Raw genomic sequence first — 26,650 nt, forward strand, 5'->3', positions numbered from 1 at the left:
AGGAACATCCTGGGAGGAACAAGAAGGCAAGAGGAACCACGGGAACTTGAAAGGAAGAAAACACCGAATGTGTTGGAATGAGAGGTCGGAGGTGAATTACAGCAAGAGCGAGGAGCCACAACAACTACTCACAACATTGCCGGCAAATGCATCCGGTATTGCGAGCTACTGCAATGTCTCTGTTACCAGTGACCATCAGGCCACACTCTGCTCAAAGCTGGATCACCATCACCCCCTGACTCAGTAGGTCTCGTGTCAACTAGGATTACAATGGCAAAGGACAGAGAAGTGTTGTTGCCATAATTGGCTGTCTTATATTAGAGGCCTGTGCTGTACAACCGCACAACAGCCATCTATCTACTACGTAAGTAATTTATTTTGAAAACAGCTTTACAGAAACTATTGGATATACATTTTGTTAAATGCCGGTTTTATGTAGCATCTGATTGGAAAATGCTAGACATTTTCTTTTAAATGGCGTGTTGAAAGCATAGCGTGTCTAAAAGAATTGCACGTAGAAAGATATAATATTTTCTTATTTATGTTTCCTTTTGACTTTATAAACTGTGTTTGAGTTTCATGCATCATAAAAAGCACAATGCCCCCAAATATTCCAAGTTCTGGAATCATGATGAGAAACACGTTACTTAAGCCAGTTATTTAATTCCGAACCGAATCACGAATAAAAAAAAACGGATGTCCCTAATTAAAACAAGTAATGACTGAACAAAAACGACTATGACCAATTGTTACATGTGCATAATTGAAGCACATAATCTCTGAACGAAAGAGACTGTGACCGAGTGTTGAATGTGCATAATGTGATTGAATGAAAGAAACAGTTATCAATTGTTGAATGTGAATAATTGAAACAAGTAAAGGTTAATTAAAATGGACTAAGACCTATTGTTGCTTGTGCTTAATTGAAACAAGTAACCACTGAACGCTAGAAACTATGAGCGATTGCCGCATACTCTGCTTTGAGAAGTGTGTCACCTCCCAAGGAGCATTATTGTCACGGTTCTGGGTGGTTCTGTCAGGACTCTGGGCGGGACATCCTTTGAGGTCACAGAATATTTTCCTAAGGAGGTAGTGTACCGAAGCAGAAGAGCAGATAAAGGCATAGTCTGGGAATGGACAGCTATAATAAGGCACAGAAACGGGACAATAAAGGCAGAGCAACCTTAGTGTGAACAAAAAGGGAACAGATCAGTAATGGACAACCACACTGGGGTTACCACTAAGGTTGCAAAAACAACAGAAGATGGACGGAATGTAGAACAAATCAAACATTCACCCCCAGTCACAGATCTGGGTTTAATCCATCAGTTTTTTTGCTTGCCATGCCATTCCAGCTCAGACCCAGCCATATGCAAATCAGTCTTAACCCTGTTCCCCATGGGAACAGTCCAGCCCTAACTGACAGGCCAGGTCCCCCCTGGACCAGAAACAAGCATCCTGGGAGCGGTTTCAGGGTATCACCTTTCATCAGCCAGGCTAGCTTGAACCTGGTGGCACGGCAAGCACAGGGCCCATGTCTGGGCATACCCTTCCCACTTGGGGCAACAAATGCAAAAACAACAGAAGATGGACGGAATGCAGAACAAATCAAACAATCACCCCCAGTCACAGATCTGGGTTTAATCCATCAGTGTTTTTGCTTGCCATGCCATTCCAGCTCAGACCCAGCCATATGCAAATCAGTCTTAACCCTGTTCCCCATGGGAACAGTCCAGCCCGAACTGCCAGGCCATGTCCTCCCTGGACCAGAAACAAGCATCCTGGGACCGGTTTCAGGCTATCACCCTTTATCAGCCAGGCTAGCTTGAATCTGGTGGAATGGCAAGCACGGTTGTACATACGTAAGGCTCAGAACTTCCCACAGCAACAGGGAACGTAAATGGCTCTGTGCAGATTACTCTTGCAGATAGTCACCCCGCAAGCCCCAAAGAAAGGAGGCAGCAGATGTGATTCTGTCTCTGGACCCTTGGGGCACAACCAAGGATTGTACTTAAAAACACGGGACAAGCACTTGTGGGTCCAACTGAATACACAGTGGCAATTCCTGGAAAACAGCAATGGCACACTGCTCCAGTTAGGCACTTAAGACTACATACAACATTAGGGAAAGGATGGGGCAGGAGGAGCCAACCCCAGTACAATGGAAAACACTTATACACAGGTGAGGACGACTAATAGTACACTTACCAGACACAATAAACCAAGAGGAAACAGAAACAGGAGGCAAAGCAAGAACAGGCCTGGAGAACAGGTAACAGGCTCAGACTGAAGCAAAGCTGGAACAGGACTGGGAAACAGTGAGTAGGCTCTGACTGAAGCAAGCAGGAACAGAACTGGAACACAAGCCAACAAGAGGTCTGGTACACAAAGAAAACAAACTCCAATACACGACAAGGAGCTTCAGGAAACAGCAGCTTATAAGCAGTTCCAAGCAGCCGCAAGCCCAGGGCAGAGTCGCGTGGCTGGGCTGCACAAGAGTGATCACAGGTGTGTGCAGTTCCAGGCTCTCACAAGTCCTGGAGGAGAGAATCCAGTACAAAGGAACTGCAGGACTATTCTCATAGGAAACAATGGACAACAGATTCCAGGTTGTACTGACTATTAGGCAATGTATTATGGGACATGAAGTCCATGAAAACAAATGTAGGTCATCAATAGCATACCGTATCAAAAATGGAAGCAAACAGGTGTCAGAAAGGGATTCTGGTTGAAAGTTAATGGTAATTCCCAGGCTGCAGATAGTCTGTTTACAGCACCCCCTAGGAGAGGGGATGACAGACTTGTAACAGTATACCCCCGCCCTACCATCGGGATCAAAAAGAGAAGGCAATCTGAATCTGAAGAAAGTTAAAGAAAAAAAACCACAGCAAAAAAATCTAACACTAACCTTGGTTGATAAGTTTACAGTCCTACCACAAGTGACTCATCCACTGAGCAAGGCATGTATTAATACCCATAGGGGCTCTGATGTATTTCCTCTTGATTGTTCGATTGACATGGGAGGAGTGGATGAAGTTGGTTTCTGGTGAGGTGGGTTCAGTAACAAGCATATCTGGAGTGGCAATAAGGATGGTACTCTTTAGAACATTAGTTTCCTGTACAGAACTTTCTTCTTTGGAGAAAATAATTGGCATATCAGTAACAGCCATGTCTGTAACACCTTCTAGCAAGCAGGATATGTCTGTTTCTGCAGAAGTATTTTCATCAATTATGGTCTGAGGCTTGCAAAGTTTAGAGACTTGGGAGTTATGGTTGACTGGTTTTCTCAAGGTGAACATGAAAAGGTCAGATTTCTCTTCAGTTTTGGATAACTTCAGAGTATCAATTACAGGATCAACAGGAATTTGTAAGTCTGTGGAAACTGGATTAACAGCTGAAAATGTTGAAGTCCCACAAGTTACCTCTTTAGGGTGATGTTCAGACAAGACTGAGATTTCTGCATTGCAAGTGCTCTATAGTGTATTCATGGGTTCAGTAATGGTTTCTTTGCAAGGCCTTACTACTACTGGTTGCTGATCTGAAACTTTGTTAACACTGAAAGGTTGTTCTTCGGGAAAAAACAGAACAGGAATTCCTTCAGAAGTCGACTTTGCATTCTCATCTAAATTTTCAGCTCTAGCCTTCAAATTGATGATGGTTTCTTGCAATAAACCACTGAGTACAATACAAGATTTGAATTCAAGTCTTTAGTTCTGGTGGAAGACATAACATTCTTCAGTACCTGTACATCTGTTTCAGATTGCTGGTTTTCAGGAGTCTTTAAATTCAGGGACACAGCAGGTGGCATTGGTGTGGCTGGTTTTAAATCAAGATCAGACGCCGGTAAGTCAAAGAGCTGTTCTTCATTAACCTTAGCGCTTGAGACACGTAACACAGTGGCAGTGAATAGTAAGTCAGGATCAGTGGCTGAGGCTGCAAATGTGTCCAGTTCTATGAGAAGGCTATCATTCCTTATGGCATGCTTTTCAGTCTCAGATAGTAGGCTCTCTTCATCATCTGAAACCCACAAGGTTTGCTTTGGCACAGAAGGAAACTTTAGACTCTCACAGAAGTCCATCATGTTCTTAGTAACTGAAGGTATTTCTTCGTTGTCAGAAAAAATCCATTAACTCATTTGGCAAAGGAACCGTCTTTTCGTTGTCTGAAAATTCCATAACATCATGTGGAAAGCCAGGAGTATCCCCGTCATCTGAAAATTCTGATGTGCGTCATTTGAGCAGCCCTATCTATAGATTTGTTCACTGCAGGACATGAACTACTGTTATCACTAGATTCAAATTCTTCTGCACTTGCACAACTTGCCCTTTACCGCCAGTAAAATCATATTTTGCTTTATTATTGTGCAGCTATTTGAGTCTTCATCAGAACTCTCTTCTTCCTTTGACTTTATTTGTTCTCGCAAAGGGGCTTAGAAGCTTCTTTCTGATGACCCTGATTCATCCTTTGAATCAACAGGTGTCTCATCTCCCAGAGATGTCAGTGAGTCATTCAACTGTGCAGGGGTATTTTCTGAAGTACTACTAGCTTTGAGAAAGTCTGAAGAAGAGGCTGATATATTAAACAATGGAGCTGTCTTTTGACCGTAATTAATAGGAGGGACAATCTGATCTATTGTAGTCTTGAGGGAGGCACATGAAGTAGCATACATTTCTTTGAGCCAAAGCTGGTGATCATTTTCTTTTTTCAAGTTCTCAAATTGATTTTCAGTAGTTTCCATCAGCTGTTTTTTTACTTTTTCTAACCTACAGATAAACAGAATGTCTGGTTCTGGCATTTGTGAAATGTGTAGATGAAAAGAGCCCATGTGCAAGATTCCTTGAGTATGTCATAACATATTCATCATAAAAGTTGGATCCCTGCCTTTTAGTCTGCCAAAAATGCTCCTTTAGTGTGTGTATTTCATTATTGTTTTAAAACCCACACATGACAGAAAAGAGTTTAGCAGAACTTTCAGGTATTGAGACTGCTGTACTATCATCCAGTTTGGGAAGAATACAAGCCATTTGTGTTGAGCTAACGAATCCCAAAGTTTTTTCTGATTCCTTGGACAAAGGGTCTATCCTGCTGACTTGGAAGCTTTGAATGACTGGTAGGTTTTTATAAGAGTCAGCACTCCACCTTGAGGTCTGAGGAATTGACCAAGACGGACTAGAGCACACAACAACAATCTCTGGTGTGGTTTCTTAAACAGTGTATCCTTGTGTGTGTGAGGGGTTCTTAGTTATAGCAGAGGCCTGGAGGTGCATTTGGGATACACTAGCATGAGGCAAGGAATTAGCTGTTTTTTCTTGAAAATGAGTGTCATGTGCAGAGGTAGCAAAAGCACTTCCACTGTTACGAACATTCTTCCTGGTTTTAGCTAATAGAAACTGCATAAACTCATTACACCCTTGTAATTCTTCTAGAGGCAGGGACAGGGGGTCATAACCACAAATATCATAGTAGTTCATCATTGATATATTAGCAAGCCACTCAATGTAGTACTGAACTTGCAAGTTCTGTTTTTTTTAACAAGTCCATCCTTTAAACTAACGCCTCTTTTACAGTTTTTCATAGAATATATGGGTTTAGAAAAGGGTGTCTTAACATGATAGGAAAACATCTTAGGTCTGTGTGTACCTTTACTGCCAGGGGAGCTTGAAATGTTTGAGTTGTGCGCTCTGTCACGGTTCCAGGTTGTTCTGTCAGGACCCTGGGCGGGTCACCCCTTGAGGTCACAGAATATCTCCCTATGGAGGTAGTGTACCGAAGCAGAAGAGCAGAAAAAGGCATACACCGGGAATGGACAGCTATAGTAAGGCACAGAAACAGGACAGTGAAGGCAGAGAAACCTTAGTGTGAACAAACTGGGAATGTTTCAGTAATGGACAACCACACTGGGGTTACCACTAAGGTTGTATGCAGGTAAGGCTCAAAACTTCCCACAGCAACAGGGAACGTCAATGCCTCTGTGCAGATTCCTTTTGCAGATAGTCACCCCACAAGCCCCATAGAAAGTCGGCAGCAGAAGTGATTCTGTCTCTGGACCCTTAGGGCACAAACAAGGATTGTGCTTACAAACATGAGACAAGCCCTTGTGGGTCCAGCTGGAGATACAGTGCCTATTCCTGGAAAACTGCAATGGCACACTGTCACAGTTAGGCACTTAAGACTACATACAACAGTAGACAAAGGATGGGGCAGGAATTGCCTCATGGAAACCAGGAGCCAAACTCACTACATGGGAAAACACTTATACACAGGTGGGGGCTTATAGTTCCCTTACCAGACACAATAACCCAAGAGAAAACAGAAGGAGCAAATTAGGAGGCAAAGCAGGAACAGGCCTGGATAACAGGAAACAGACCCGGGCTGAAGTAAAGCAGGAACAGGACTGGAGAACAGAGAGCAGGCTCTGGCTGAAGCAACCAGGTACAGGACTGGGAAACAGAGGGCAGGCTCTGGCTGTAGCAAGCAGGAACAGGACTGGAAAACAGGGAGCAGGCTCTGGCTGAAGCAAGCAGGAACAGGACTGGAAAACAGGAAACCATATTGAAAAGGGAAGCAAACAGGAGTCAGAAAGGGACTCTTATTGAATGTTAATGGTGATTTCCAGGCTGCAGATAGTCTGTTTACAGCACCCACCAGAGATGGGATGACAGAGTCACAACAATTATTTCTGGTCAACTAGGATCTCAAATACAGTGCTCCCTTCAAGCCTCCTATTACTCATATTGTAAGCACTAAAAAGCTTAATTTGTGTTCCAATAAAGTTCAATGAGTTAGGATTTGTAGCTAACCTGCAGGTAACAGTTTGTTTCAAATTCTGGATGGCCAACTCAATTCAACCTTTCAACACTAAAGTCCATGAAATGAATACAAAACTGGATTGGGTGATAATCATTACATGCACAATTATTCCATTCAACACTTTTTGGAAGAAAGTGAGTTATAAAGAACACGTTTAGCATCAGCATCATTATTATTAGGCCTGGACGTAATTTTATTTACTCAAGACTAATTGGAGTAATTCTGTAATTCTGTGTTACTCTTCTGACACGTAATTACCAAATGTCACAGCATGACGAAACATTGCGTAATAGAATCTCCCTTTTGGCGAAAATGGGACCGCTTAGACCATGAGAAACACTGACACAGCTTGAGGGTGTTGTAGAGAGCCACCTGGGCTCTCCCATACTTTGTTTCTAATGGAGGTTAAGGGGGTTGGGTTTGCTGCAGCGAGGAAATAAAGTGGAGTGCTGTTGACCCCAGCAGCAGCTCTGAGATAACCACTCAATGTGTGTGCGTGTGTCATTAAGCGCTCCCCCATACGACCGCCCAGCCACCCTCTACATTGGCGACGAGGGTGAACAAACACTATTTTGCAATGCCCCATATCCTAGGGGCCTCTTATAGACAATCACCTCGGAGCTCTGCTCTCCTGGAGGAGCACGCTGGTGTCTGCTTTGGCGCAGGTGAGAGCACGCACTTGGGCCATCGACACCCCCCTCCACCTGCGGTGCTGTTGCGACAGGGGGCGCCTCGCGACGTTGACAAGGCCCACCCGCTGCTGTTTGATTTCTACTGGAGAGGCAGCGCTCTGTGTCCGTGCCAGTCCGGAGGCACGGCTCTCCCTGTGACGCTAACGGCAGGGGAATGGCCCCACCCTGAGGCTGCCCCGCGTGAGCCTGATGAAAAGACATGGATTTTCTGCCTCTGCACCGGTGGTCTGGGCGTGGAGGCGCTGGCCATGTGCAGAGGCCTAGTAAAAAAATAACTGATAATAAAGACACACCTTTTCCAGGAATCTGTCGGAGGAGAGAACCAATCCAGGTACAGGAAACACAGAAATATGGCTCAAACATAAGAGACAAAAAGAAAAAAAAATGTAATTATTAATAGGAACAACATTTAAAAAAACAAAAACAGAAAGCACAACACAGTAAAGACTTGAAGTCTCTCACCTCAAGTGGAGACCCCAGCGGTAGAGACACTAGTGTGCCGAGCCACTGAATAAGCGTGTCCATGGTGGAAGTGGCGATAGGCAAACGTGGTGAGTTCGTCGCAGCAGAACCGTGAACAGCAGCCTCCACCACCCACTGTGGGAGCCCATTCATCGGCGGCAGCGCTGCCCCCTTTAAGCCAGCTGGTGGGTCCTGCCACATCAGCACCCCGATGGCGTCATAGGCTTACCTGCCTGGACAACTATTTCTGTGCCACGAGGCAGATGGATGGTGCGATGCGTAGGCCCCTGATGTTGCATATGGGCTGGGATGAAATGTATGAGCTCTTTAGCACTCTCCCAAACACGGGTGCAGCCAATGACTTTGACGCAGCAGTGGCCGAACTGAACCTGTACTTTGATCCCCAGTTGAATCCAGATTTGAAAGGTTTAAGTTCCTCCAAGCGCAGCAAACTGACACTGAGTCGGTGGATGTGTTCTACGCCAGGTTGAGGAAAGTAGCAAGTACCTGCGTGGGCCTGAACCAGCACAAAGAGATCCGTGCGCAGGTTATTCAGGGATGCCGTTCCAACATGCTACAGAAACTTATATTACGACAGCCGGGCATCACGTTGGGCGAGATACTGATCCTCGCCCGCTCGCATGAGTTCACGGCCACACGTGCAGACACTATGGCCACCGCAAGAGGGCAGGCATTGGCGGCGTCCAGTGCTGCCAAGCACCCCGTGGTGAAGGAGGAACAGGTTGACATTCTTCAAACACGTCAAGTCATACAGCGTTCGCCACATGGCTAAAAACAAGGAGAAAGAGAGTGCAGTAGCTGCAGCTATGTCCACAAAATACCCGGCTTATGCCCAGCGAGAGGAAAGATTGCAATAAGTGTGGGAAGATCAATCACTTCACCAGAGTATGTCGAGCCGGACGTTTCAGACAGAAGACCTCAGCAGACAAGACTGCCACAGTGAGGAGACTGACACCTGCGGAAAGCACAGATGGTGGCGCAGGAGGGTCAGGAAGTGTGAGATACGATGATGAAGAGGAGGAAGAAATTTTTGTCATCTCATTCACTGGAGGGAGGCAACAGAAGTGACACTCGCCCCCCATATGCAACGTGCAAATACATGGTGCCAGGGCAACCGTGTTGATTGACACTTGACACTGGAGCGTCGGTCAATGAGATGGACAGTGTGCTATAGACCAGTTGTCCCCGAGGCCACAACTAGTGCCTTGCAACACACAAATCTACACCCACGGGGGCGAGATCCGATCCAGCTGGGAGGTGCCTTTGATGTGGAAGTGGTTAGCCAAGGTCATTCGACGAAAGCCAAGTTTTACGTAGTAAAAGGGAACAGGGGTACCCTTCTCGGATGCCACATAGCCGAAGACCTGGAACTTGTCTTCTTTGCATGTCAGGTCCATGACACGCATGCAAAGGACAAACTTGATGACTTCTCACAGTCGTTTGTAAGACTGGGAAAGCTCAAGGGGAAGCAGTTCGAGCTGCACATTGAACCAGCAGGGACCCCCATGGCGCTGCAGCACTGCTGTGTTCCATTTCATCTCAGACTGGCAGTTGAGAGAGAGCTGCGAGCCCTAGAGGACCATGGGGTGATTGAGAAGTTTATGGGGCCTACCCCATGGGTATCGCCCCTGGTGATTGCACCGAAACCCAAGCAGCCTGGGGCCATCCGCCTATGTGTAGATATGCGGCTGCCGAATCATGCTATTAAGAGAGAACGGCATATCACACCTACAATGGATGAGATTGTTGCGGGTTTAAACAGGGCACAATGGTTCTCAAAACTTGATTTAATCTTCGGCTACCACCAGCTGGATATAGCTCCAGATAGCAGGAACAATACTACTTTCGCCACGCATGTCGGGCTATGGCATTTCAAAAGGGTCAGCTTTGGTGTGTCTCCGGCTGCTGAAGTCTTTCAGAATGCTATTAGAGAGACACTGTCTGGTCTGGAGGGTGTGCTGAACCTAAGTGATAACAATCTGATCTTTTTGGAGACGTTGGAAAACCATCAGCACCGGTTGAGGGCCACGCTTCAGCGTTTGTCTGACACAGGTCTCACACTTCACAAGAAGAAATGCGCATTTTACCAAAACTCGATTTCTTTGGATACATTTTCTTTCGTGAGAGGTTGAAAGTGAACCCCAAGAAGGTAGATGTCATTCGCAGTGCACCACTTCTGCAAAACGCCACACAAGTCAGGAGCTTCTTGGGTATGGCAAAATACTGCGTTGTTTCATACCTCATTTGGCTACGATGGCCGAACCCTTGCAACGATTAATGAAAGCTCTTATCAAGTGGGACTGGAGTCCTTACACGAGCAAGGCATTTCAGGAGGTGAAGGAAGCGTTGCTGGATAAAGTGACAATGGTCTATTTTCACCACAGGAGAAAGACTGAGGTAGTCGTGGATGCTAGTCCAGTTGGGCTAGGTGCAGATCTACTGCAGGAACAGTGTGACCAGGAGTGGGCACCTGTGGCGTACGCCAGGAGAGCCTTGTCAGCGGTGGAGGCTTGCTATGCACAGATCAAAAGAGAGGTGCTGGCAATCCACTGGGCCTGTCAGCATTTTCACTTATACCTGTACGTCCAGGAATTCCAGGCGATAACAGATTCACAAACCCCTTGTGTCGCTGTTTGCGGGATCCATGTGATTGGCTCCCCTGAGGATTGAGCGCTGCGCTGTTTTGCTTCAACCGTATAGTTCAAGGTTGCTTTACCGGTCAAGAGTAAACCACCCAGCTGACTATTTGTCGAGGCACCCCCCATTGTCTCAACCAGATGACGGGTCTGAGGACGAAGGAGAAAGGATGGTAATTTTTTGTGAAGATGGTGGTGCAAGCGACCTGTCCCGTGGCTCTAACACTAGAGGAGGTAGCCGAAGCATAGGGGAAAGACCCGGTTATCGGGCGTGCCAAAGATGCTTTGAATTGTCAGGAGTGGAACCGCTTTCTAGAAGGAAAAAGTTTGTTTGACCAAGAGGAACGTGTGGCCATGCAAGGAGTCTGGAGAGTAAGAGAGGAACTGTCAGTTGGGAGCGATGGTCTTTTACTGCGAGGCCCAAAAATAGTGCTTCCCTGGCGCCTGTGGGACTGGGTGGTTGACCTGGCTCACCAAGGAAACTAAGGGGACGCTAAGACCCAAGCTCGCCTTAGGGCCAAGGTGTGGTTCCCTGGCATGGATGCCATCTTGGACACTCTTGTTACAAGGTGCCACTCCTGTGCCATAACTGCTATCGATCAGCCCACTGATCCAGTGATCACGGAATCACCCAGCTCCAGTCATGGTCAAAGGTCAGCATGGACTTTGGGAGTTTTCCTGACGGGAGGCTGATGGTAGTCATGGTGGACTCCTGTACTTGATTCCAAGTGGTGGAATTAGTTGCATCAACTGTTTTTGAAAATTTAAGGCCAGCCTTGGAGAAAACATTTGCATTATTTGGCCTCCCTGAAGAGATCTGAACTGATAACGGTCCGCCGTTTCAGGGCCAAGAGTTACAAGACTACTTAGGTCACTTGGCAATTCATCACCGAAAGATCATGCCCTATTGGCCACAGGCCAACGGCGATGTAGAAAGATTCATACGGACTCTCAATAAATCTCTCCGAATCGGTGTGGAACAGGGGGAGAATGTTGAGTGGTGTATGCACAAGTTTCTGCGGGCATGCAGGCAAACGGCACATGGCACTACTGGCTGCGGTCCAGCAGCTTTGATGTTTAGACAGCCCCGAGGGACTGTATTCCAGCTGGGCTAAGTTTGGAACCAACAGAACTAAATGTGGACGCAGCCCAGCAAAGACGAAGGACAACCAATCAAAAAGCAAGCAATCAGAGAAGAACCAGGTGTCCGGATCTTCAAGTGGATGACCTTGTAGTGGTAAAAGACCGACATCCGGGCGCAAAATTGCGGACTCTATGAGTCAGGAAGGTGGAAGGTGGTCCAAATCAATGGGACTATAGTGACTGCCCAGAGAGGAGGGCGGCAAGTCACCCGGAACATATCTTGTTTCAAGTGGGTGGAAGGTTCCTGTGAGAATGGGGGAGACGAGGCCCGTGATAGGACAAGGACGGAGGCAAGGAAATTCGGGCAGAGGAGCAACTGGGTGATCAGCAGGCTCATGGGCCCATTCCTGTGCCCACAACAGGTGATGTGGGTCGCGGGGAGACCACGGGTTGGAGTGAGAGATATCATCATCAACACAAGCTTTATTCGGTCACATTTAACCATCAAAGCAAAATAACATCACAGCAGGTAAAATACTAGTGTACATAATAAATAGACAGGTAAATGATTTAAAGAAAGAAGACAACAATCATAAAGAAATTAAAAAAAGTGGGTTAAAAGAACAAAGATACATGTATTCCTTGACATGCTGCCACTAGGGACTGTCTAACCGCCTTAATAAATAAGAGAGACTGTCTCTCATCAGAATTCTGGGTACAGCTTGCAATATCTCATATTGCTTTTTACCATCAGCCAGGGGAAAATCATGACAGTCATAAAATTTATATATATAGTGAATAAATAAGTGAATTAAAAACAATAATCGATTGGGAGCAAATCGTTTAGTTTTTTTTTTAAACGGGTACGTATGTACCATGCTGCCGCAAGGAACTTGCTGACCGCACATATTAAAAAAGGAGAGACGTCTCTCATCAGCATCCTTAAAGCAACTTTGCAGTGTCTCAGGCCCATGTTCCTGCAAAGTGGACGAATCCACTTCCGCCGTGCAATCCCATAGGCTGGGCAAATAAACATAAAATGTACTATAGTTTCCGGAGTAGAATTGCAGCTGGGGCATAGATCTGTTGTCAGAGCAGGTCGCCAGGTACTAGTAAAAGACATCAGATGTAAACACCCAAACCTAAAACAGGTGTACAAACGTTTGGATAATAGGTCAGAAATCAGATCCAGGAAAGGTTCAAAGTAAGGATACCACTTGAAGTCAAGAAATTGTGATGTCAGTCGACCATGCGACGTGCATAACAAGTAATTCTTCCTAACATAGGACCAATAGACTGATTTCAGATGTTTCTTCTGGGCGCTCCCTAAGTTATTAGGGTGTCTCCAGAAGTCCCCAAGACCCAAAATATGGAACCACCTTGAAACATGGTTGAGCCAGGGAATAGAAAGTGCATTTGGTCTACCTAAAATGTCTTGTAAAGATTCCTTATATACAGCTAACTCACGGGTAGTCCAGATGAGCACCCAGAAGAGTAAAGGTCTTAAGGCTATTACATCAGAAATGCTGGGGAACCCAAGATCCCAAAAAACTGGGATCAAAGGAGTGTTACGAGGGCATGCAAGCAGAGTTCTTATAAAGTTGTGAGAGGTATCATTTGCGGCCTAATCCAGCACCCAGCCAGACACTGAGGGATTTTGCATGTTGACGTATACAATGTTGGGTTCGAAAGGAAACAAAAGCAATACTGGTTTCAATGTTTAAATTTTTTCACCGATCTGTACTTTTTCTTTGTCTCTCTACTTTTCTATCAAGGTCTCCTGCCATGTGTTCTAGAGGGGATGTTCCCTACGGGTGTTTTTCTTTCTGATAACTAAAACCTGGGAGGGATGTAGAGAGCCTCCCGGGCTCTCCCATACTTTGTTTCTAATGGAGGTTAAGGGGGTTGGGTTTGCTGCAGCAAGGAAATAAAGTGGAGTGCCATTGACCCCAGCGGCAGTTCCAAGTTAACACCTCTATGTGTGTTCGTGTGTCATTAAGCGCTCCCTCCATACGACCCCCAGCTGCCCTCTACAGGTGTGAATGCCTGCGTTCAAATTTTGGCGAATGCAATCGGAACGTTCAACGGTTGTTTCGAGAACGTGAGCTGCAGAGCTTTAATACTCCACTTATGAAAGTGTGATACTTCTGTTTTTCACTTGGGGTCAAATGACATTGAACGCGCATTGCTCAACTGATTAGATGCAAGAATTCTCTGTTGTGTGCTCCTGGTGAGATTAACTCACCTCGTTTAGACTCAGTAGTAATGCCAGGATAAATGGCACAGTGGTTCCTCTGAAGAAGGGGAGATCTTCCCCTAACTTCTTCCTCTCTGCCATCTACAGCCCTATTCCTAAATTAAGTGGATTCTTCCAAGGTGGTAGTTTAAAGATCTCTAGGAGGCCGCATCAGCAGACAATGGTTACACAAGCTGTCTGCCCTGGGGCACAGGGTGACGCCGGTGCATGGCTTCATTAAAGTGCACCCTCTTTCTAATTAGTAGACCAGAATGCATCCACTCGTTGCCTTTCTGTAATTAGTCTAGTGGCACCCGTGCCCTTGCGTCCATTCCCATCCTTATACTACACAAAATATTTGCTTTGAGTAATGCAAATTTGAACATAGGTTTTGATGCTGCAAAAAAAACACTGAATGCCGTAATTTCGGAAGAAGCAAAATATCACATTGATTTTAACTGCATTATCAGATGATAAACAGCGGAAGTACAAATTTGTACCTAAACCATTGCATCCTGCTCTACTTATTCATCAAAGAAACACAACCTTCTGGTCTTTTACTACCTAGGGCCTCATCTACAAGGAAATGGAGCAGCACGGTGCTGCAATCAGTCTTGCTGCACCGAGCTGCGTCATTTCCAAAATACAGGGATGCGCCATATTTAAAAGAATACGGCGCATCCCTGTGTTTCTCCCTGTGTGGGCCTAAGTTAGCTGCCTAGCGCCAACATGGTTGCATTGCAGGTGAGATTTTCTTGTGCAGGAAGGCACACCTTCCTGCATAAAAACAATCTTTGTGGTGATTTGCTCCTTCTATCTGTGCTGCAAAATGCAGTATACATAGAAAGAGCAAAAAATTAGAAGAACTAAATGTATTTCTCCTCTTTGCGCCACTCTAATTCCTACCCCAGGGAAATGTTAGTTTTTGGCGCTGCCTCAGGTTACAATGAGATCTCGGGCCATTAGTCAGCTGTGCGATATATTCTGTTGTGATGTGTAATCAGTCAGTCTATGTTTTAGTTTTATGTTAGGCAGTGTCATGTAAGTATGTGCTATAGCATGTCATATAATGTTGAATCCTTTTGTGCCACGTGTTTCTGTGCCATATTATATTTTGTTGTATCACATGCTACATGGTGTTTTTGTACTGTTTAATAATGTTATTTAAAATTCTATGTGAGGTTTTTATGTATTTTGTTATGTACGCCAACTGGCATTTTCTCACTCTGCACATATACCATGAAATGACTTCCCTTTTAATTTCAGACCTGCTGCTTTGTTGGTAAAATTCAGGGAAGGTCTCAAAACACACAACTTCACATACTTCCTGCAGCCCGTGTCGGGTCAATGCCAGTGCCTATTCTCAGCCAGTGGTTGCAGATTGGCCCCATGGACAGTGGTTTTTGGCTACTGAGACTTATTTTTCCATGCTGGCTTAGATATTGACCCAGAGCAATAGAGAGAAGAAGCATTGGCAAAGCCAAAAGTTCTCACCTTTGGGATATATTGCCTTTTCCAATCATTTTACCCATGCGGCACAGCATCCCGGATGATGTGCGACATGGCTAAAGAGTGTAAAGAAGTAAAATGCTTCTCAAATAGCTGATTGCCTCATTTTGTAGATGCACTCACAATGCAAGTGTGTGCCTACAAAATGATGTAGCTGTTATTATTTTTTTTTAGTTACTGATACAAGTTGGATTAGTTAAAAAAAAATGTGTGAGTGTTCTTTTCTTTAAAAGTGGATGGGGGAAGCAACACAGGAGTGTATGGGTGGGGGTAGCAACATGGGGGCCGAGGGGTAGAACCGACATGGGGCAAGGATTGGCGTTGGTTTGTTATGTGGGTGGGAAGCAAAACTGGATGTGGAAGCAACACGGGGGCACAGGTAGGGACAAAGCGAAAATGGATAAGGGGCAGAAGTAACATGAGGCGCAGGTGGGAAAAAGAAACGTGGAGGTGCTGGTGAGGAGGTCAAATGGGTGACAGTGCAATGTGGAAACGGTGTGCTGAAAGCACACATATGAGAAGGTAGCATATGCTAGTAGGTGAGAAGCACACAGGTGAGAGAGAGAGGAACACAAAGCATGGCTTAGGGGCGAAGTACACGAGAGAGACAGCAGGAAAGCACATGGACTGTCATGGAGTGCTTAAACAAAAAGTAAGAAGTAGCACTTGAAAATGCGAGCCGTAGAAAGGCATAGTAATGCATCCGTGCTCCAGGGACAGAACAAACACACAAAGAGGAAGGAAGCCCATCTAGCTAAAGAATAAGTTGCAAACAAAAAAGAGTGATAACAAAGCCAACCAAAGATAAGCAATGGATGGGTTCTAGGCGCACTGGAAGATGACAATGTGTTTTGCAACAGACACCGCATGTGCTGTCTTAGGCAAGATCTAATATCCCAAGACGGAGAAAGAAGTAGGAAGAGAAAGATGGAAAAACAGGGCAAAGAAAGAAACCAGGGATGACAGAGAACCAGAAAGAGTGAGATGAAAAGGCAGAAAGTGTCTGCTGGTCGCTGAAAGGCAGGAGATAAATCACAACTATGCAGTAGTGGCATTTGACATTTGGCTTTGGCATTGGATAGCACTCGACATAGGCTTCTGAGCCAATCTTTTGGCTCCAGGACTTTTCTTTAACAAATTAAGCACTGGCCCATCCACATCTCACCCCGTTTTATACTAAGCTTCCAAAGTTGTCTTTATGTGTATACCTTTACTGTATTGAGTTCTCACTGTAAAGGTACCTGCATGTCTGTTTCCACAAATTTCCTCTACTTATTTCGTTGGTCTGCACAGCTCTCAATTGCCATCTAGGGTTAGCTTTGTACTGCATAAATGCTGTGGGGGTTCGCGGGGGCAGAAGGGGTGGGGCGGCTCACAGAGGGGGGAAATAAAAGTTAAATGAAATAAGAAAAAAACACTTACTTCTTCGCCGTCGCGCCTCTCCGCTCCGCTCCTCTGTCTTCTTGGTGCAGGCACAGGCTCCCAGCCTGCATCGCGGCCAGTCCTGATGCTGCTCAAAGCAGCATCAGGATTGGCTGGAAGCACCCAGCCAGGGTGCTCCCAGGCAGACTGTTGCTGGGCTGGAGAGAGCCCTGTGTGCATGAATGTTTGGCAGGCCTGAGACAGCCAGCCAAACCTACGTGGGCAGTCACTCCCCCTTAGTGCACGTCACCCCTGTGGCCCAGCCCCTGTTTCATTGAAAGGTTTTGCAGCTGCTGGTGGGCAGGGGGAGGGTGACGCTCGTCCGCCCTTATGGAGGAGCCACCCCTGCATAAATGCCATCAATAAACCAAAAATAAGTCATTAAAATGAATAAATGTTTGATGGATTTGTTTAGAAGCATCTTAGCGCCAGTTGACTCACAAATCCTTGCTCGTTTGCATGTGTTGCGAGGCCACTTTTGTGTAAGAAACGGGATAATAGTCACCAGTTCCAAGTGGTATTTCCAATAGAGCTCGCCAGGTGCTTTACATAACACATATGCATACATGCAAATCCTCCCGATTCAGGCAGGAGAATACTGATTTCAAGGATAGTCTCCCGCCTCCCGATTCCTGCATTCAAAAACCAAATTTCTAGATAGGCTTCAGCCAACAGTAACTGGTCTACTGAGACTTGTAGTATTCACCTCCAGTAACCTGCTCCTGCAGGCCAGTGCACAACAGTTTTGTCACAAACTATCTGCCCGCTATAGCTCTTTCCCTGTGCTCCTGACAGGTAAGAAAAAAATCATGTATCTGCTTTTCTGATATCTGATACTGCAATAGCACACTTTCAAGCCCCATACATGACAATAGACTCAATTCAGACCTCAATAGAATCCAATGGTAGAAATACATTCTCCCGATTATTTTTCTAAAATTTCCCCCTTTCCTCTTCTAAAATGTTGGCATGTATGCGTACGTAAAGCCTGAGGGGACGGCCACTTCCTGCCTTTGTGACGTTAGTGACAGAGGCCTCATTAGTGGTGGTAACGAGTCTTGGCGGGAGCCCATGTCTGAACACAGGGCCCTGGTGGGAGCCCATGACTCGACCTGCTTTATCTCACTAGGCGACAGACAAAATGTATTTCTAGTTCCTCTCAGTGTCCAACGTTGTACTGGGCTCCCCGTGGACTTAGTTTAGTGCTATACCATGCAGCATGTCTGGACTTGGAGGGAGCAAGAACAAGAAACATGGACAAACCCAATGATTTGAAAAATAATTTCCATCTCTTGGCACAATGCTAGCATTGGAGATCCAGGTCAGCATGTCCTTAAAACAGGTAGAGAAGCACAGACTGGGTAATGGTGAAACCATTGGTTCATATACACGGTCTGTGGCTTGAGATTAGGTGTACAAATCCAGTTCATGGAAGACCAACACTAAAATGAGGCAGTAATGTTACTGGGCCTAAGGCACTTCATAAGAATCTATTGCAGCTGGTACCACCAACATCACTGCCTCTGCTGCAGAATGCTAGTACCATCATAACCTGTGTGCTAGATTTATCATTTTTCAAATAAGCACCGCACTGATAAACTCACCTGAAAAAAAGACACATAGCTTCACCATGTCGTGTAATCCCATATATACGAGCTGGTGTTCAGGACTATGTGCAGGTGCATAGCACCGAAAAGTACCAGCACAAATTAAGCACTGACTAGTATAAGTCTGGGGTTGGGGGTATTGAACTCAGTGAAGCTGTGGTGGAGGCACGTTTCTTGTTCCTCGCCGAGAACCATGCTTGCTTTAGACACATGATAGGCAGGCAGACGTATTGACAGATACCTGTTGAAGGTGTAAAGGGCTGACTGGCAGATGGATGGATGGATGAATGGATGGGTGGACGGACGTAGTGCCAAGGTTTTCTTCATGGATCTGAATGTGATTTAGCATGCAATGCTATGCTATCAGTAGCCTGACTTGGAGTGTCTTTGATATGGTTTTTACTTGATTAGGAACAAACCGTCCCCATGAGGCGCAGGATGGGTACTGATTTGCATAAGGAAGGTTTTTGTCTAGAGCAGCACGGTTCGTGAAAAACATCGGACTGGAATGCTGCCCGATCAATCGCAAGGGGCTGAGTTAAATTCAAGATTCCTTGCATCAGCTTCTTGTTGCTAATACAGAGTGTCATACTGCAGTCAACAGGAAAATTAGACGTACGATTACTTGCACTGCGGTCACGGGGCAGTTTGATGTGGGAAGGTGCTAGGTTGCATCAGAACAGTACTGGGATGCAGACTTTGGAGAAATGTTGTATTGCATGAATTTCTACAGAATATATTCCCGTATGGCACCAGGCACAGCACTGCTACCAAATCGAAGTGAGTCTGACCAGAGGGACAGATTTCAGGAGTTTACATTTTGGAAGAACCTTACAATAAAAAAACATTCAATGTGTGATCACCTGCTCAAAACTGCATGGGTTGCCACTCTAAGGCTTATTCTGCTTGGCAGCGGATGCGATGTGAGCAGAGTGATGCATTACAACGAAACTGAATTATGTGACCCCCCTGAACCCTCTGCGTGGGATTTAAGCATGCGATTGAGATTCTTCCCTGTCAGTGTGTGAGAAGCTTTTGAATTTTTAATGTGTTGGGAAAGAAGATTTTGTTCATCACATAATGCCATACTTTTAGATGGAGCAAAGTTGGTTAGTATGTTGACTGAATACAAAATTCATTTTCAATTTTGACACTTTTGGTGATTTGGAGGCATCAAGCAGTAGAGCATTTCAATGAAGTTAAAACTGATGCTTGGTCACACTCAGGATGCTTCATAAGTACCTGGTCCTGCTGTGGTTAGAGTCCTATGTGTGAGGGGTCTTGTGTTGATCTTTCCTCACATGTGAGCTGGCAGAGACTGTCCAGGCAATCATATCGTAATTGATCGGTCTTGGGTTGCTTATGTTCTGGTTCAGAGAGGGCCAGGCTTGACAGTTCGGGCTGGACTGTTCCTATTGAATCAGCAGGGTTAAAACTGATTTGCACATGGCTGGGTGTAAACAAAGGTGGAATGGTAGGCAAAAACAATAGGTTGGAGTGCTACCCCGATTGACTGCCAATCATTATGTTATGTTGATTTGTATGACACTTTAATCACCCGAGATGGCATCCAAGTGCTAGGGCAAGATGTGTGGTCCCAAAGTGCTTATATGAAGAGCAGAACTCAAGAAGTGAGGAAGAGGATCTGATGTGTTGAGGGAGGTTGTTCCATGTCTTGAGTGTGATGTAGGGGAATATGAGACCCCCAGTTTTGCTTTTGTTGATGCGGGGCGTGTGTGTGAGTGAGAGAGAGGCGGAACCTAGGTGGTGGGTCGGTGAAAGTGTATGTGGCAGTTCAGGTATTCTGGTCATAAGTAGGGTTTAGTATGTGTGTGTGAGAGGTCTGAATTGGCTGTTCTTGGAAGAAGGGGGCCAGTGAAGCTTCCTGAGTGCTGTGTGTGTAGCATGGGAAGTCGAGTATGAGTCTTGTGGCTGTTTTCAGTATGGTCTGGAGTCTACGTAGGAGTTGTTTGGAAAATCTGGCTTGAGTGTTGCTGTAGTCCAGCCTGCTGGTGATGAATGCTTGTGTGATGGTCCATCTGGTGTTCTGAGGCAACCATTTAAAGGTCTTTCGTAGCATGCGTAGTAAGTGGAAGTGAAAGCAGGAAGTGCACACTGAGTTGACTTGAGCCGTCATGTTGACCTTGTCATCTAGGTGTTCTGTTCATACAAATAAGGCACCACAAATTGATGTCCTGTGTCAAGTTGGGAAAAACTCCTTCCTTCACATGGGAAAACGTAAAAACTCCACATTCGCTGATGGCACAAAATTAAACACATTCATGAACTGTTAATTAGTGCTATCACACTGATCATAATGGACATTTTGTGAAAAATAAGAAAACATAATTATAATTCGAGAAAAAGAGAAAATATATTAATACTCATAGTAACATTTTAATTTTAGGAAAAAGTGTAAAAATACAAAAAACAAGTTTTTGAATTACTAAAATTTACAAGGTTTTTAGAATAAGGCTTAGAGTTCAGGTTAGCGTTATGATTAGGGAGTTATGATTAGGGAGTACGGGGAAGATTAGTAAATTAAGATTAGCATTAGGGAGATAGGGTTTGGGTCAGATTTAGGATTAGGGAATTGCCGTTAGGATAAGGGTAAGAGTTAGTTTTAGGCACGGGCTTTGGTTGTCCAACGAGTAAATCTCATAAGTGTTTATTTTGTAAGTAATTTTTGAATTAGCCACTTTATGTTATGTGTGTACTTCTTTTTTAGGGGAGGGATCGTTTTTGCACTATATGTTCTAATTATGTGTTTCTACCTCTCTCTAACAGCTTTCGCAATTTAGTTATTTTTCACTATTAGCATCGCTAAGGACGTTTAGCCTATTATTTTGAATGTTCTGTTCTCAGGTGCCACATGGCTCTTTATAGGCACTTTAAAACAAAACCCTGCTACTGTGCAGCTATTTATAAAATATTAATTTCATATTTCCATGGATTAGGGTCGACACAGCCCCAACATCTCATTTGAATATCAGCAGCAAATTGAGACTTCCCCTTTGGGTTACAAACTGAAGCATTCAAATGTATTACAAACAATTAGCGTTTACATATTTTGTCACATCACAGACATTATCTCCACAGATCTGTCATTTTACCCTAAATGCATCACGGGGTGTGACAGCATATCACTTTTGATCGCAATAAATTCATAATACTTGACATTGAAATAAACTCAGGTTAAACCATCAAAACATTAACTTTCATTCTTTAAGGTAAATAAACATGCATGGTATATTTATGAATTAAATGTCCCCGCCAAAATGAAATTGGATTACCCCCAAATTTCTCTGAAATTAAATGATTTCCTCTAGATTTCACTTGGATTGTCCCAGTAGACAGTGTTGGGAAGGAGATTGTCTAACCTGCCAAGAAAACATTGACTCGAACAACAGTGCAGCAACAAGCGTGCCAAGTAACTGCATTGAAATATATTTCAATCTAAGTTTACAGAGCCAAAATAAACCGGTAATCTGCGACCAAAGTGCAAAAATACATATATACAATATAAATGTACCAATAGCGGTAGACGACAGAGGTCTGCTTTGATAAGGGAGATAGTGCTTTGTGGAGTTGGGTGCAATTTTAAATGCTGGAATTAGTATGTTGGTGGCAGCTGCATGTGCTACTTACTGGCGGTCTGTGATGATCGAGGTGGACAGGAGTGTTGAAGTGCAGGTGATAGCATATCAATGTGGGCTCCAGTGGCTACTTTTGGTGTGGTATGTACGGGTACGTTGCACTGTAAGTGATTAGTGGTAGTTTCACGATGCTCTGCAGTGGAAGCGGTTGTAGTAGATAGGCTGCAGCTGAAATGGTTAGTGGTAGAAGTCTTGAGGTGGGTTGCAGTGCCAGTACTTGTGCTGTCTTTAGAGGCGGACTTCACTGATGTGTTTGTGATGGTCTTTAGTGGTGGTTGCAGTAGCAGGTTCTAGTGGAGGTGTGTTGAGGCAACTGCAGTGAAAGGGGTTGGTGCTGGTGGGAAGCAGTGACAGGTGTAGGTAGCAGCCTGTAGAAAAGGTTGCAGTGTAATGTGTGGATAGTTGTATGTTGAGGTGGCCTGCAGAGGCCAATGCTGGTGATGGTTTAAAGCAGAGGTCTGCAGTGGCAAAGTGAGTGGCGTTCTGTAGAAGATGGGCTACTGTAACTCTCTGTCGGTCTGGGACAGAAAACAGGCCCAGGCACCAAAATAAAAGTGATCGCCATTAGCGAACTAGAGAGCTAAAAAAAATGGCTCATGTCTGCAAATTGGGACAGTTTTGAACTTGAAAGGACACTATGGGGGTTATTCTAATTTTGGAGGAGTGTTAATCCGTCCCAAAAGTGACGGTAAAGTGACGGATATACCACCAGCCGTATTACGAGTTCCATAGGATATAATGGACTCGTAATACGGCTGGTGGTAAATCCGTCACTTTTCCGTCACTTTTGGGACGGATTAACACCTCCTCCAAAGTTAGAATAACCCCCTATGTGTGTTTTTCAAGGCATGACAGACTGCATGGATGTAAGCTTGCCGCAGGTAACGTTTGTTTTAAGAACAGGAAAATCAGCCAGCAGACAATAAAACAGGCCCGCAAGCAGCAAAACAATCAGCCCACACACTAACCTGTCATACCAGCCCATTGAGTGTTGCCAGATTGCCCTATAGGCAGGGCCTCTTGAATTATGTGATTGTGCGGCCCCAGCGATATTCACATAGTTATAGATTTGCCACTTTTGCCACATAATCCATCATCTGCTGCATAATGTGCAGATTTTAACACAAAAACATGTTTATCTAGCTCATATGGTTCAAACGTTACTAAAAGGGCAGCGTCATGTGTTGCTGCGTCGTGGAAGTTCCTTTACAAAGGCTGACTTGTCACCGTTCCATTGCTTATTGTTATATTTGGGTATTATACTGGTACTAATGAGGTGCAACCGATGCCCAGATAGTGTTAACAAGTTTAAAAATGTCAAAATAAGGAAGTAATGCCATCACAAAATGTGCCACATTGAGCCGCATAATTTTCCCTTTCTTGCCGCATAATTTACTCGTCTCTGCCACATAATTTGGCCGTCCTCTGCTGTATAATTCCAGTGGCTCTGCCTATAGGCCAGCCCGACCGTGGCTATAAAAGAATGATGTCTGTTACATGGAAATTTGTGTAAATAGCAGCACTCGGTCATCTGCTGCTGTGTCAAGTTCATGCCTTATTTTAGCGCCTGGTTAACGAAATAAAAAGATACGTCCTTGCGGGACAGCAGTTCAGTCCCATGGCGCGTTGAGCAGGAAGGAGTCGACCCTTCTTATCACATCACGCCTCCTTGTTGCACAGAGGGGGTCTTTGTTCTATTTTTAGCAGGTGAGTGGGTGTAGCTTGCGGCCTCATTAGTTTTAGCGCTAATGTCACCAAGCAACTAAAGAAAGCTTCGGTGCGAGAAGCCCAGGGGATGCAATCGATAGAACAAGAGGCGAACACGCACAGACTTAGTTCGACCCATGCCAGGCCGCTGCCTGCCACGCGCCCCGGAGCTACAGATCTGTAGGCACTGGTTTACAGGGCGATCTCGTTTCCTATAAGGACTGTCCGTCTCTGTCATATGCCCTCCAGCATTATAGCAGTGCATTAGCATACAAAATACATCACCACAGGCAAGAGAGTAGCCAGATTAGTAAAATATCTTCTCCTTTGAAAAGCTCCGATGGCACCAAGCAAGTAAGCCCAACCCCCAGAAGAGCTCTCTTGTCTCTTCCCTACAGACACCTATGATTCATTCTTTCACCCTACCATTCACCCACTTACATAAACTATTTCCCCTTTACATTCTGTCATCCATTCATTCTTTTATCCATTATTCAATCTTTCCCCAGTCCTTCAATTGGCCATTCCATCCTTTCATCTATACATTCACACATCCATCATCTATACCTGCCTCCATCCGTCCAAGAACCCGCCCCCTGTATAACTGCTGAAGCAGGTGGTTCACAGCACCCCTGACTACAGGCCGCATCCATCGACCCATCTTTAATCACTGTCTTCCTACCCACTGCAGCATCCCACCTTAACAGACTAGCACGTGGCACTAAGCTGTAGCCCAGGGTTGGTCACGGACAGAAAACAGGCTCGGGCACCAAAACGAAAGTGGCCCTATTAGTGAATTAGATAGATAAAAAATGTGTCCCACATCTTAAAATAGGGGCAGTTTTGAACTTGTGAAGACACGTTGTATGTGTGTTATGCAAGGTTGTGGAAGAGTTCGTGCATTTGTGCTTGCTGAAGGAAACGTTTTTAGTAATAAATCAACAGTAAAAACAGTCCAGCAGACCATAGAACAGGCCCACAAACAGCCAAAACAAGCATTGGCAAAGCCAGTAGCTCTTGTCATTGGGCGAGCTATTGGCTTTCTCAGTCATGTGGGTTAGTGAATGAGGCGGCAGGTAGGGGTGGTAAAAAGGATGATGGGTGGTGGTGAGGAGCAGGACAGTAAATAAAAGTGCTGTGAGGTATCCAGAGCTGGCAGTGTCATAGTGCTTTTTTCACTCTTGTCTGTTGGGAGGGGGAGACAAGACGGATGGAGGCGAGTGGAGCAGAGGAGAAGAAACAGTGATGGCAGGATGAGAAGACGCAATGGCAGGCCAGTGGAAGAAGGAAAATAAACAGTGATGTAGCGGGGGAGCCGAAGCAATGACCAGGCGGATGGGGGTGAAGAAAGTGGGACGAGGGCAAGTGTGAGTGGATAGGAAACAGAGACAGGGGTGAGTGGGGGAGGAGTAACCTGTTGAGAGGGGATCAGGAGCGTAGCTTCAAGGGGGTGTTTGGACTGTTACATGCCCCTAATAAATGTATTTTCTGATAAATAGTTGAGTACAAGTGCTTTCAGTCAAGTATTGTGAGATGTCAGTTGGATTTCAGCAGGAAGTTTTTACATACACACAGACAAAAAACAATTACACACTCTCTCACCCTCTCTGATTTGAAAGTCTTCAAAAATATTGATTTTTTCAAAAACATTTTACTTTCTTCATTAGTACTCCTACCAATCTCAATTCCTCTTCCTTACCACTGCCCCTTAGGCCCCTCTCATGCACCCTGCTTGTTGTGTAAAGTATTTAAGCATTGCATGCCAGCATAATAGTCGGAAAATCTGAAGCTCACACCCCCCACCTCCAGTCTTACTGACCAAGATACGCCCCTGAGAGGAATGGAGGGAAAAAAGAAATATGGAAGGGGCAGGTGGGAGGGAAAAGAAGCAATATGGGTAGGTGGCTGGTGGGTGGTTAAAAGAGGCGACATGGATGGGGACTGTTGGAACAAAAAAGGAGAAACAATCACTGTGTGTGGGAGGGGAAGAAGTAACATGGATGGGGGCGCAGGGGAGGGAAAAGAAGCAACATTATAAGAAGCACATGCGGAGGTGTTTGAGAAGACAGTATGGTAGATGGCCTGAAAACACAAGCACGCATATGGAGTGCTTGAACACAAAAAAGAAGTTGCTCCAAAAACGGGAGCATTGGGAGGACACTTGGTCCATGCTCCAGCGAAGAGCCAAACACAAGAAGAGGACACAATGCAGGTATGCTGTTACAAACGGAAAGTAAGCTGATCCAATGGTTAGCTACACTGAAGCTAGCCAATGATAAGCTATGGGTGGGCTGTAAGCCCACTTTGTGTAAAAAAAAAGTCTTGCAGAGACAAAACAAATGTGCTGTTAAGGTGAGACCTAAAAAGGGGGAGTGGCCAAGATGGCGACCACGACGGATGCCTGATACATAGGCTCCATCTCGGTCCCACCTAACATCCTGACCGGCGCCTCCGGTGTTGCTGCGGAGTGGCGGAAATTGCCTCCCGAGCTGGCCCTCGCGGTACGGAGAGAGGCGAGGGGCGGACCCGATCGATTGCCAGGGCCCGGGACGGCGTGCCCCTGTAAGACGCTGGAGGGGAGCGGTGAGTGAGGAAGGGGTGTCTGCGGGGGGCCAACGGAGTTTCTTTTACCGGCCCCCCTTCTTTTTTGATGGATCGTTGCTCCCTCCCCCTCCCCCACCTCGCGGGACAATTCGGCGGCCGGGGAAGCCAGCGAGTGATTCTTGGCGGTGCTGGAGCTGACCGCCGATTGAGGTGAGACATCTCGACGCGAGCGCTGCGCCTCTGGAGTGCGCGATCCTGGCGGCGT

The sequence above is a fragment of the Pleurodeles waltl genome, chromosome 3_1, assembly GCF_031143425.1.
Source record: "Pleurodeles waltl isolate 20211129_DDA chromosome 3_1, aPleWal1.hap1.20221129, whole genome shotgun sequence".
Classification (NCBI taxonomy): Eukaryota; Metazoa; Chordata; class Amphibia; order Caudata; family Salamandridae; genus Pleurodeles; species Pleurodeles waltl.